The 12,588-nt window shown below is 42.6% G+C and overlaps 1 protein-coding gene across 3 annotated transcripts in view; it reads left to right on the top strand.

Moving 5' to 3' along the window:
- The window catches only part of Stet (stem cell tumor), a 330,475-nt gene that overhangs the window by 230,378 nt on the left and 87,509 nt on the right, over nt 1–12,588 (top strand). The gene's annotated exons all lie outside the window — the stretch shown is intronic.

Raw genomic sequence — 12,588 nt, 5'->3', positions numbered from 1 at the left:
GAGCGCGGTCGAATTCACTTGCTCGTGAGTTAAAGTTACAATCTAATTAAGTCGGCTTTTAACCGGCGCGCAATCCTGTACCCTTTTTTTTCCTTTTTTTTTCTTTTTTTTTTTTAACCGCTCATCGTTTCTTGATGCATTTGATCGCTCGTGATCGAAGCGCAGGCGTATCTAGTTTGATGCTCGGCGCGCGAACACTCGCGATCGAAGTGCGCTCGTTAATTAAATCTCGAAGTACCTCCACCCGTGTAAACTGCAATCCCGGAAGCGACATGTGCGACCACCGGGATAAGATGCGTCCTAGGGTGTGGGATAAGTGCCCGCGACGTACGACGCGAAAGAGTAAATTGGTATCAGTAAGTCCTCTAAAAGGGTACTTAATTGCCACCGCTCAGTCGTCATATTTTATGATTTAATTAAATCGCAAGTATCGCGCTTCTTTTTAGCTCTGTTAAAAGGTTGCGCATCCGTAATTTCATCCGGATGGAGGCTAAAATTGGATTTTAACTCGCAGTAAGCGAAATGCAAATGAATGAACAAAGAGAAAAAGAAGACGTCGCGACATTGCCGATGAGTAAATTGAGTTTGTTTAGATATAGAGATATTTATATATAATTTTTAAATATTGTTATCTTTTTTTTTTTTTTTTTGATTTTTTATATTTTTCTTTTGACCGCCCTATTTATTAATTTCTTTGAAATTTCGCTTCCGCTTGCGATCTCTGTCATGCTGCATGAAATCGGGGAGGTCATTCTTTCTGTTTGTTCATTTCTCTATGTATTTTGCGATGCGCTAGTCAAAGCATTTTTCGTTAATTAAATTGCTAAGTATTTTGCGTCGTAAGCGTTGACGCTGGGTGATATACGCAGATTACCGCGCGAGACGCACGCTTTGTCTTTGGAAATTGCAATCAGGGAGAATTAATTTTAGGCAATTTAAGATAATATCCTGCAATCGTACGCACGTAAAGTAATACCGAAATTCAATAATATCACCGTGAATTCATGACGCAAAACAACGTTAAACTTTCGTCAGCGGGCAAATACATATTAATTAATTGGATCGTAACGTAATAACGAGATGTGTCCTTTAAACGTATAATACGCGTGGCTACGGGAACGCGTCCAGTTTTATTCGAAATTCCTTTACATTTGCACGGGATTATTATTTCAAAGTAGGAATCTGAATTAAAAATACAAATAACATGGCGGGTGCACGGGGCGATTCGATTTCTATAATGTATGCAGCGCGTATGTCGGCCGCTGTTTATTGCGAAGGAATCCCGCGCTAATTAAACCTGCGAGTGTTGTAAGTGCAGCGTGGAAAGCGATCCCGGAAGCATTGAACCGCGGCACTGCCGCCGGACGATTGCGTTGTATACCGGCGGCGGTGCCGGATAAAGCGCCCCGGCTCGCTATCTCGTCTGCCGTGATGAGTGTAAAAGGGGGAACGAGGCTGCTGTAATTTTAAACGGCTCGCAGTTAATACCCATTAGCGACCGGGTTAATACATGATTCACGCGCGCCCCGAGATTGTCACATTCGGCTCGATTCTAATTATAATTTATCGCCCGTATGCGATCTTCCCACCTGACTTCCGCCTCGCGTACCCGTAAAAGCTCCGCATCACTCGCGATGGCGCGCACGTACGCCGTGCACTTGCCCGGCCACGTAAATGTGCGTTGACTCGCGAAATCTAATCCGAGATTGTATGTCACTTTTATTTTACTCGACACCGTATCGGTGCACACGTTAACACTTTACGCTTCTTTTTTTCTTTTTTTTTTCTTTTTTTTTTTTTTTTTTACGAGACGTTTTTTAATAATTAAAATCCTGCTTTCTTGAAAGCTTAAAATCAAGTCATTACTGGTCAGCTGTTTCGCTAATTAATGCTGATCATATTCTCTCTATTATTATGTATCACTTTTGTATCTCGTGGCGAAACATTTTTCTTTCATCAGTTTTTCGTTTGCTCGCTTTTGCAGCCCTTTGTAAAACCAATTAATGACTTGTTCACGTTTTCATTACGCCGCCTATTGTAATCAACAATGCTTTTATTTGTTTACACGCGCCTTGAAAAACTGTGATGCGAGAATGCAGTCTGTTCACAAAAAGAAAGCCATGGCTAACAGACTAACAAAAATCGGAGGTGTGTTTTTCAATTATTTAATGGAAAAGCGTACACGTTGGGTTTGGAGTTATTTTTGCCGATAGGACACTTTTGTTTCCCCTATTCAACGTTAAGTCAAAAAAATATGCCATATATCTTTGAGCGAAACGCGCGAAATAATACAATTTTAATTCGCCGCGTTGCAAATTAGAATTAGATCCCGTCTGATTAGATCTTTGTGGATGCGCTGTAATTTACAACAACGCGCGTATAGAAAATATATTGTTTACGCGATAACTGCCGTTGTTCGTTTCCACTCTGTTCGCTTACCACCATATTTCGCGGCAATGAGCGCGACGCGAACTTTTATCTCGCCCGTCGGTGATGTATGGTCTCGGCGTCGCGACACTCGCGTCGTCTCGTGTAGATCTAAGGCGGTCTATAGCTTCGGTTGATGTCTCTCTTTCTTTACGAGAGTTCCTCTCTGAAACTTCCTCAGACGCCTTTCAGGGTCTTCACACCGCTTTTCTCGCCGATATGCAGCTTCCAGCGGACGCGTAAAATTTACGTACAGTGTCTCGTTTACATGCTTTATCGTTACGCAGTATTTTTTTTACAGTTTTTCTTTTTTTTTTTCTTTTTTTTCTAATTATATGTTACTAAATTTATATTACTAAATTATTCACCTTTTTTTTTTTTTTTTTTAATTTTCTGAAATGTAACGTCGCTCCCGTATTTGCATAAGGAATTTGAACTGGCGGACATTCTTCCTTTCAGCCCCTTATCTCGCATATCCTCTGCGATAACCCTGCGCGTCTTGGTGATTGTGCCTCGCGAATGCACATTCGCGTGAATGGCGAGTATGAAATCGATGGCGCATGTACGAGACGTTTATGTATTTAGGATGAGCGTATACATTGCGAGAGAAAGGTCTTGTAAAGGAAAAGAACTTCCGTTTGTCTTATCTGCTTCTGCCGACCCCCTCGCGGCGAGGGGGTGGACACCCCGTCGTTTGGCTTGGCCTTTATCCACTCGCATTCGAGTTTCCGTGAATAAATGTGTATTTGTTTTGTCGCGCAGTACCTCCGTAGTAAAGGAAAGTTGCTCCTCGGGCTCCGCGTGAATTTCCTGCCCGCTTTTCTTTTTCGCGCGGCCGACGCGTTTATTTTCTCGATTGCACGACTGTTACATATATGTACGGGATGTTTCTTGTACGAGATATATACTTCGAAACTTTGTTACGAGCAAAAGGGCTCATACGAAGATGCGCTCAATTTCTTTATTTTATTTGGATTGAAGTGGTTTTTTTTCTGTATTTTTTTTAAATATTTTTTTATCTTTTTTTTTTATACCGAAAGATTTGATATAAAGACAGTTGTTGATCCAATTATACCCTCGTCTTTAAGAGGAGCATTCTAAATGACTACCTTGCTCTTGAATATACTGCTGGACACGCCCAATCGTAGATTGGCCAACGCGTTCACAAATTCCAAACATTCTTCGGATTCATTGACCATCGTCTTTTGCACGTTGATACACTTAAACCACTCGAGGCATCCGTTGCATATCTCGTTAGATAAGTCTCGTAGGAATTATTAGTTTCGTTATTTCGAATTGCACGCGCAGGAATTATGCATCCGTTTCATTTTCTCTTTATCCCCGCGTCAGCCCGGCTCGCGACTATATTTATATTATTTTTATAGTTCTGTTATTTATACCGCTGATGGAATTATTAACAGATTTTAGTATTTTATATCTAATAATGAATTATTTATACGAGCCGGCAAATTAATTAGTCACTATGCGCTATTAATGTTGCCGCTATATTTTATACGCGTATGTCGTATAACGGATGCAGGCTTCGACTATTTATATTTATCGAACTCTCGTGTTAAATCTTCTTTCGCGTAACTCTCATAGGACCGATTTAGCGCGCGCACGTTCTTTCGCGAGCGCGAGGAATTATGGACGTGCATACCTATCCGAGTGGAGAAAGAAAGAGGGAAAAAGAGAGAGAGACAAAACGAAAAGAAAAACTAAACGGAAGGACTCTACTACCTCTCCTCTTTCGGAGCAGCTCGGAACAGCAGGGGAACCGGTAATCTTTCGTGCGGAACCGGCCTTTATTTCTAGCTGTCGCATATTTTCGCCCCGCGACGCGTTCGAGTAAAGGGGCGTCGACGAGGCCTCCGCGCCTCTTTTCGCTTCGAGAATCGATAATCTCGATCCTCCGTTCGTTCTATATACCGTGGCAATACCTTTTCTTCTCTTCCTCGCTCCCGTGAATGTCGCGCGGATGCACGGTTATCTAAATAACCATGAGGCTTTATCGACCGATACATTTTTCTCTTTTTTCCCATTCTTCCGATCTTTCTCTCCCTCTCTCTTTCTCTTTCTTTCTTTTTTTTTTATGCTCTCTTTCTCTACCTCTTTATCTCGCAACGACGAGTTGTACTTTACACCGCCGTGAAATGCGCCTCTTCACACTCGCACGTGTGACGCCGTCGAGTTCCCGTGGCCTGCGCTGATAAAAGCCACACCGCGCGTTAAGCCGTATCGATTTTTATGAGCATTACGCGCATTAGCTTGTCGATTTCGCGACAGGTCGCCCACCGAATCTCGAATGTACGACGTCAAACGGGAGAGACATCGAGCGTACAGCATTTAGTTAGAAGCGTGATTGAAGTTCGAAGGTCGTATTCGCCGACGAAGGCAAAGTTTTATAATATCGTAGAAGCTAGCGCGTATAACGCTCGCTTAACACAAATTCGTCGTGATAATGGATTTTATCCTCTTGATATAAAAATTTGTTTTCTCTCTCTCGTATAATCTATATCCGAGACCTTACCCACTTCATCGTTTCCTTCACAGCATTAACTGTAATATTAATCTTTGTTTAAAATAGTTCTCTCCTTTTTTTTTTTCTTTTTTTCTTGTAGTTTAAGAAAATTATTTTAAATAAAAATTAATATTATAGGAAATTAATCGAACGCTAATTAATATAATGATATAGTAAATAACTCGTAAGCTTAATATTCAAGTGCCTTGCAAGCTGAAAGCTTCATCGCGATTGTTTAACGTTCGTGTCTCACCTCGGTTAATCGGCGCGAAACTAAAACTCGTGGCATCGATAGGTTATTACATATTGATAGGCATACCGCGTGACCTGGAAAAACCGACAGACACAGAGCGCATTAACCGGAAGCTGGGCGACCTTGAGATAAGGCTGCCGGATATTACGAAGACATCAAAGTGGAAGGTTCCGCCCTCTTCTCTCTTTGTGTTCAATGATAGGGAACCTGCAACAAACCTCTCGCCATTGCACTTTGCCGCCCGTTGCCTATCTCTGCCTTAACGGCAAACACCCACTACCATTTCGCCCTTCCGCCCGCCCTTTTCCGTGCCTAACTATTCCCTGGCTAAACTAACGTCGTTATGCTGGAACGATATTATGAGAGGAAACAGCGATGCTCCCGCGTTGCACCCGCAAATTGCAGACATACAAATATTACGCGATTTATTTAAAATATCGGGAGGGGAAACCGATTGGCGTCGATAACGTTCGCAAAAATCCGCCGCTCGTCGACGGGATGTTTGCGAGAAGCACGTTTCAACGTTTGAAATTTAGGTAACCTACATCGTCGATTTATAGTAATAATTATAATAATAATCGTATTATTTTTCAATCTCGGCGCCTTTGCAGCGGCGCTCGATTCGTCTTTTGATTTCGATTTTGACAATTCTCGGCACGTGTTACTCGAGAGATGAAGAAAATCTAAGCTCGAGGTATTCAGGCATTATTTGAAACAGCCAGACGATACATGGCGGATATGAGAAGCGAGAAGAGACGAAATTCGAGACTGTCTGCAATGTAGCTGTGAATCTCCTGGACGTCCTCGGAAATCCTGCACAATCCCTCGCGAACACGTATATTCCATCGTTCCCTTCACGATTCGATTGGTTCCCAGCTGAGCTCGCTTATATGCTTAACCATCGCTAACGCGATGTGAATGGAAATTTATTAATACGTTTCTATCCTTTTTAATTGGTTTATATGCCGAACGTTTTAACGAAAATCGCGCCGCGAAATTATAAATTTTGCGATATTATATAAAGCGCGCCGGGCGAAACGGAATTATTCTTTCTCGAAAATCTATCTACGACGGTGTAGCCGACGAGACTTGTCGTAATAACCACCGGTTGCACAGTTCTTATAGGTTAATATACTCCTTCGTCCGTGAATTCAATTTCCCCATCTGTCACTCACGATCACGGCACCATTTAATTTAGTAGAATCCCTTCGCGGATAATATACTTGCAGTTTGCTTTACACGTGCCGGCGATTTTGCTTTCGAGCGTATTTAATATCTACGATCGTAATCCACTGAATTATATTAATTTATAATAACGCTCTGCAGTATAAACTGATTTGAGTGCAACTCTGTCTACGTGTGCAGATTTCAAGATACGCACTTAATCCTCAAATGTATTATATCTCCAGCTGATAGCAGCGCAAATTTGTATAAAACAGAGAGAAATATATTTCATAATCTGTTGGGAATATAAATTTTCGGTGGGGGAAAAAAAGAAGGGAAAAAAAAAAAAAATACGAGAGAACGTATGGTTGAAGATAACTTTTTCATTCTGACGTCAGGGCTAATGTATATCTAATCGTTAAACGTGTCCAGAAAAATACCGGCGTGCGTAAGAATCGATTCGAGAAACACGAAAAGGTCAATCCTTGAATTGACTCCGGCAAGGTTGAGCATCTTCTGTCCCATAGATTTGCATGACGAGCTCGATCTATTCCGCTTATTCGTTTCGCGGAACTCGATTCCCTCGCAAGAGGTTTGCCCATGCATCTCGGAGCGCGAAATACGCGCTGTACGCGCGTCACGAGAAGTAGTCAACCTACGTGCACACGAGCGGGACACGGGCTTGCTGCAACTCCCGCGTATAAATATATCTATATGGATGTATATAGGACCCTTCAAAATTCAATTCCGCGACTTCGCGTACTCCGGCTCGGTCCCGCGATACTCGACCGTCCTCCCCGGGGAATTAAATTTCCATCCGCTTCGATCGCGCTGCCGGAGAGAGGTCAGGCCAAATATCTAGCGCACAAACGTTCGCGCGCGAACGCGGCAGCCGATCGCGGATTATTATTTGGTGGTTGACCGCCCGCGAACGAGATCCCTCCGTTTCTCCCGAGCGCAATATTGAGATGTAACTAAATCATCTCTTCCATATCTCGCGCATCCCATTCACTCCGCTTGCCGCCCGGGGTGAAAAATATTTAACTCCGAAACGGATTAAACGGCTGTTAGATGTTGCCCGTTATTTATACCGCATATTTTGCGTAATATTTATCACCGCCGCGCACGTATACATTTTATTAAAAGTTCGTGCTACTTTTACAGATTGCGTTTTCACGTACGTAACACCCGCTGTTTCTTTCGCGCACTCGCGAATGTATCGCGAGTGATTTAACCGCTCATTCGCTAATCGAGAACCAAACGCTCGTGTCTACCGTTTGCGCGATTAATGCGGGTGTTTCTTTTTTCCCATTTTTTTTTTCCAATTTTTTAAATTGTTATTCGCCAGGCCGTCGCGATATACCTTCTCCGGCGTGCGTGTGGTTCAATGTCTAGCGTACACAGCAGTCAGTTATTTTGTTTCTTTATTTTTCCTCCCCGAATCGCTATAATTGGAGAAAACCATCGATGGTTTACGCCCGAGCCGTTCGAGCGATTAGCGCGCAACTCTCAACGCCGCGAGAGGTCTGTATACGTGAGAACGGCAATTTATCCGGCGAAAAAGCGTACTTTCATAACGTGGTATTTCCTTCGAATACGGTACGCGTATCAATTATTCCACCGCGCATTATTATTGCCTGGTCCAATTATTCCTCGCGACCGCTCAGCGGAATTTGCGATTCTCTCCGCATTCCGAGCGCGAAGGAATAAAGCCATGCGACGCGCAGCTTCCTCATCTCTCTAGCCGCATCAAAAGCATATTAGCAATATCGACGCGCACAAGCTTATACGCGTACGTTGAAGATTTATTTCGAGTGTCGCAAGATTTGTGTTCGCAAATCCATACGCGTTGCAGCGCAACGCAACGTAAGCACCTCGCGTTATAAATTAACAATATAAAAATAAACTGCATAAAAATATGTAAATTATACTCTTTAAATGTGATTAATGAACGGTTCGAGTAAAAAAAATTTTTTTTTCACATATTTAGCGGCGCTACGAAATAAGATTGATAAGACTTTTCCTTAAAAAAGAAAGAAAGGAAGAAAGAAAAGTTGCGGTGTAATTTTTAAATGCGGATACGAATTTTTTTTCTTTTCTGTATAATATTATTAGAGTAGTCGCGGGCTCAGTTGCATAATCACGCGATCGTGATTTTTCAGAAAGATACTCTCGCTCAAGAGTCCCGGGACCGCGGTCGCGACTTCATAATATTATATTTAACGGCGACGTACGGGTCGTCTATATAAATTTCCGCTGATTACCGCGCGCTCTAATAATTTCGCTCGCTAAGCGGAATTCGTAGCTGCGCGAATTTCACGAAATTCTACTAGACAGTACGACAGAATGTCTCTCGGCTGAAAATGAAGTTGAGTTAAATTTTCATCGCGCCACTGACGATTTTCACCGTATCATGTCGCCGAGCGCGGAATTTTTTGAGGATTCAGATTTCTATTTCAGCGTGTTTTTGTCCCCGCGAAATTTTCACGTATTTCGCCGCGCGAAAATTTGCAAGCTAAGTGCTCACATTTTTCTTCCGCTTCATTTGTTTTATCGCAAAATGGCATATAAGGATATGATTTTATGTATCCGTGCGAATTTCATTCTCTTTGGATTGCGGGATGCTTAACCTGGATGGGAAGCCAGTTCTCGACATTTTTTTTTTCTTAATATTAATTTTAACATCTTTCCACTTTTATTCGTTCTCTCGTTTAGTATAATTTTAATAAAATTTTAATTAATAGCAATAATCGCTCAATCAAATAAGCTGTTTCTATACGTAACGCTTATCGACTGAATGACCTCGCGGAGGCTAAATTGCAATTGCAATAGTCGCCGTAGTTGATTCGTGATATCAATATACAGCAGTAGCAGAACGTTACGACGTACTCGTAATATACTGTAAGTGCACAGCTCATTAATATCATACAGAAGCCATTGTTCTACTCCGTCGCGTCGCTCTTTCTCGGAATCTGCAGTGTGTAATATTTTCGGCGCATGTAGTATGCTGAATATTATCGAGCCGAAGTATATTACGTATTTTACAATATATCAATCTTGCCCGTCATCGTTGCAAAAAGTTTTTTAACGAAAAATTGAACGGATCGATGACCCGCGATTGCAGAAAAGTCGTAACGCTCTCTCGGTAAGATATATGCCCGCGAACGATTTGCCTGTTGATCAGTTTCCCTTTTTGCGAGCTTCGGTTGAAACCTATTGAAACCAACGAATTGATCAGCTTGACGGTAAGCCGGTGATAGCGAAAAATTGCAAGGAAAAAAAAAAATAAAAAAAAATAACAGTTACACATACGCGAAAAGCTTGATTCGTACCGAATGCAAAACCGCGTGAATCTCGCGTACATTTGTCGCGCGACAACGGCAACGGATGCACTCCGCTAATGGAGCTCATGTACGAGCGATAAAAAACAGAACGGTAAAACGTCTGGTGGAATAAAACGCCGCCTCGGAGAAAGAGAGCTCTCGGATCCGCGTCCGTGGTAAACGGAATATTTACGCAGTTCGCGGGAGAAATTGCAATTGCGACCGTCGGTTCCGCGCACAGGTGTAGGCGCGTGCGATATTTATGCATGCGACTCCGCCATGACCGGATACGCGTATGCGGGATGACACAATATCCAGCGATATCAAATTGATGTTTATTCAAGTGGGCGCAACATAGGCGACAGGCTTAACGGGGAGTTGGACCGAGCGGGCATTACTGGCGGATCTTGCCACGATCCCCGGCGCAGCGTGTGCGCGCGTACGTCTTTACCGAGAAGGACAGCCGAAACGGAGGGTAGAGGAGAGGCTTCTGTCGCAAACATAGTCCCCGTCTATCCCCTCGCCACATGTGCAACACGCTGTTGCCCGTTTAGCTGAATTATGACGTACAAGCAAGATAGATACGTATAGGCGTATAGCGGCACCCATGTCAGCCGCGTCGTCGCCCCCAGGCGACCCCCTTATAATACACCCAGACGTCAATTTCGCGCGCGGCAACATGAAATGGGTCTTTGGGGAAATAGGCGTATTGTCTGCAAACTTTATACGTCCTTAGGGGGAGTAGGGAACCAGCTTCGGTCCGTCCGAGTAAAGGCGCATCGCCGGACACCGAATGACCGGGTCGGCGTTATTAACCTTTCGACGTGCGCGATACGCATCTATTGTGCGAATTTATTGTGTGTGCTATCTGATAAAATGAGAGCGGCGACACCGTTAACCTTCGCCTTTCGACGCGTTATCGATTCGCGATTATTTATTACTACGCGACTCGTGCTTCAGCGCGTTTGAAAAAATGTAGGCTAGCCTCGATGGAAAATAATCGATAGCAATTAACGAGATTACGCGGAATAAAAGAAAACTAACGCCACGCGATTTAAAACTCTTTTTCGCACATACGAACGTATTTATATTTTCCCTATTTACGTAACGAAAAATAAGGCAGTAAAAAATATTATGTTAATTTGTAGAAAATTATTTAACTGCATATCGCGCCGTGTGAAACGCCGGCTGATTTATTTATTTTCGGGCTTTTGAAAAATCAGACGGTTCGACGAGATATTAATTTTGGAATACTCTGCGAGAACTGGGGGGGAAGGGATTTAAATGAAACGCGAGCAGTTAATCGCGGGATTCACCTATGTTTCACGGCTGCATTGACGAGCTAGAGATAGGAGGAAGCGTCAGAGCCAGGCGAGGATCAAACGAACATCCACCGCAAAACGTGCCGATCCGGTAAAAGCGTAAATAAACATTAAAACGCGAAGGATAAATCCAGCTGTTTGTAAATGTAACGCGGCATTTGCGCCGTGCGCCCCCATTGAGATCATACATCACGGGCTGCAGTATGCACCCCGGCAAATGGATGAGGGCACCGCGGTTGCCCTTTTGGCGTCTTTCCAATTTCGATAATCTGATCGCGCAATCATTATTATACTCTATTATTGGCCTCGTTATTTAACGTCTGTTAAATCCCAGGAAACCGCGCTGTGTTTCCTCTATTATTTTATCCGCTGGAAGTATATGTAGATCGGAATTAGGAGATCTCTTTTAGCGGGTGGAATAAATAAATTTGTTGTTCGGATACATTTGAGAAAAGTAAAGGCAAACAGAAAATTAATTATGAGGCTAAAGTTTAATGAAAGTACAAACAAACGAACTAACAAACAAACAGGATAAAATTTATTATAGGTGAAAAATCAAAAAATATCTTTTTAATTTTTTCTTTTTTTTTTTTTTTTATTGAGATAAAATCGAATAAAATTTTACATTATGCGGAACGTTGGCGTTGTTCGTTACGTAGATTATCGCGACAAATGCCTTGAGATTAAGCGCTGTTTAATCATAAAAATTGTACGCGGGAGAAGCCAATAAACACCCCTGTTGCACAGCGGGATGAATTGAAGGCGTGAGAAACATACACAATATCTCGTTTGTCCGTTTTATTCTTCGAGTACGATTTTCTAAAGACGAAACGAGTAGAACGGCGAGGGGCGTTCTTCAGGGTTTACTTTAGAGTCTCTTCTCTTCGCAGCGAGCTCTTGGGCGAGAAGTAACACGATTTCGGCGCGACGCACGGAGGGTGAAAGGTATAAAACGGAGGTTTTCACGAGGGCGTAAGCCCGCTAACGAGCGACAAGCAGCGTCGAGCTACTCGGCGGAAAATGAAAATCTTTTTTAGGCGACGACTAAAACACCGGCGCAAGAGGCGGTGGATGATGCACGTTATATCACTCTTCTACAAAAGCCAAGGGTGCGATAGATACAAACCGGGTACCGGTGGGGGACGAGCGTGGGATTTTAGAGCGTTAATCGTCGCGAGAAAAATTCTACAAGTCCGCGACAAAACAAATTTGAAAGCGGCGTGATTGAATCACTTAAAACGCAAAGCGCGTACGAATAGTTTTTACTCTAATTGTGAAGCAGTAATTTACTTAAGAGGGTATTTATATTCGCAATCAGATTCAGTTCCGGAATCGCACATAAAGAAAAAAAAAAAAAAGAGCATCGAAAAAGTACATTATTTCGAGAACAACGAACTGTTCTTAATTGTTTAATATCGACGTTTTAATTATTCTTTTAAATGAGGGGTAAATAATTGGGAGACTGCAACCGCGCAATAAACGGAGAGATATTTACGTTTAGTTTAACAGTAATTGTGATCGGAATGCAAGCCAGAAAAAAAAAGAAAAAAAGAAAAAAAAGAGAAACGCGTTGATTGT

Source organism: Cardiocondyla obscurior, linkage group LG21, assembly GCF_019399895.1.
Source record: "Cardiocondyla obscurior isolate alpha-2009 linkage group LG21, Cobs3.1, whole genome shotgun sequence".
Classification (NCBI taxonomy): domain Eukaryota; kingdom Metazoa; phylum Arthropoda; class Insecta; order Hymenoptera; family Formicidae; genus Cardiocondyla; species Cardiocondyla obscurior.
This window is presented reverse-complemented; position numbering and strand designations above follow the sequence as displayed.